Genomic DNA, 1380 nt, shown 5'->3' with positions numbered 1-1380 from the left:
CTTTGGTTGCAGTCACTCCAGTAAGTTCCAGGTCTGGGTTCTTATTTTAGATTTCTGCCATGGTCTCTGTAGCCCCAGCTCCTGGCTTACCATTCTCCATCTCCTGTGATTCCAGGCTGAGGCTACACCATTGTCTGTACAACCTTTCTCCCACTTCTGGTTTGCACAGTACCCAGGAGTAGGGAGACACCAGATGTCCTATATAGCTAGGTTGTTGGTGCTGCTAGTCTTGGCAGAACCTGTTGGCTGTTAGGTCTGAGAGCCACATGGACCTATTTTGACTTATATGATGCCAAAGTCGGTATTATTTTCCCTGTGGGACCAGTGCAATGCACTGAGCTCAGTGAGTTTGCCCCCATTTCAGTGCATGCGCAGTTCACTGTTATCCCTGCATTCTTAAAGTTTTTCCACATTGTACAAAATGACACCTGATGTGCCACTACTGGAGTTGTTGATCTGCTGGCTATCAGGTCTGAGGGCTACCTGGACCTATCTTGGGTGGAACCTTTAGGATATCATGTTGTTGTGCTCGCTTCAGCAGCACATATACTAAAATTGGAACAATACAGAGAAGATTAGCATGGCCCCTGCACAAGGATGATACGCAAATTAATGAAGCGTTCCATATTTTTCTGTATGTTTAGTATATGCTTGCAAAGAGGGAATCTCAACTAAATTTGGACTGTTGTTATGCAACAAGGTGGAGGAATCCACCATGGGGGGAGGGTTTGGGGAGGGGTGGGGAGAATCCCAGTACCTATTAAACTGTGTCACATAATACAATGTAATTAATGAACAAATTTAAAAAAAGGATATCATGTTGTTGCAGCTCACTGAGTCAGAAATGAGTTCACTCCCAGCTCAGTGCATGCACAGTCCTGTCCTATAGCCTTTCTCTCCCTTACACAACATGATGCCGGATTTGGCTCTAGAGGGCAGACTGGCCTATGAAATCCACCCTGTTCCCGCACCACCCATCTTGACCTTTCGTTCTTTCTCTGCTCCCAGTTAAACCAAACAGAATAGTAGGGTGGGCAGTTCTTTGTCTGGGTTCACCTCCTAAGCTCCCAGTGAACACCCCTTCCCATCTTGTTGCTGGTGGAATTCCGGCTGCTGGTGCAGGTCAGATTGCCGCTTGCTGAGTGCCCGTGGGGTATCGGTCACTGCAACACCACACTGTTGTGTCCACTGCTTTCTTGTGTCTGTCAGTCTCCAGATGCCTCTCTGCTGTTGTTCTGTCCCCTCCTATTTCCTTGAATGTGCCCTTTCTGCTTCACACTGGCTAATGTCTCCATCTGTTTTAACATGTCCTTATTCTATTCTGCCATCTTGTCTCTAACCAAGAGGACAGTTTATAAAAAAGCCACTTTGTTAGAATCT

General features: G+C 46.4%; 1 non-coding gene across 1 annotated transcript; it reads left to right on the top strand.

Annotated features, from left to right (window-relative positions):
* The first annotated feature begins 525 nt into the window (after nt 1–525).
* On the top strand, nt 526–632 carry LOC118758098 (U6 spliceosomal RNA). The gene has a single exon (XR_004995526.2). It is a non-coding gene; the product is annotated as a U6 spliceosomal RNA (small nuclear RNA).
* The last annotated feature ends 748 nt before the right edge of the window (nt 633–1380 follow it).

The sequence above is a fragment of the Ochotona princeps genome, chromosome 18, assembly GCF_030435755.1.
Source record: "Ochotona princeps isolate mOchPri1 chromosome 18, mOchPri1.hap1, whole genome shotgun sequence".
Lineage (NCBI taxonomy): Eukaryota > Metazoa > Chordata > Mammalia > Lagomorpha > Ochotonidae > Ochotona > Ochotona princeps.
The sequence above is the reverse complement of the archived record's forward strand: the minus strand, read 5'-3'. Positions and strand labels throughout refer to the sequence as shown.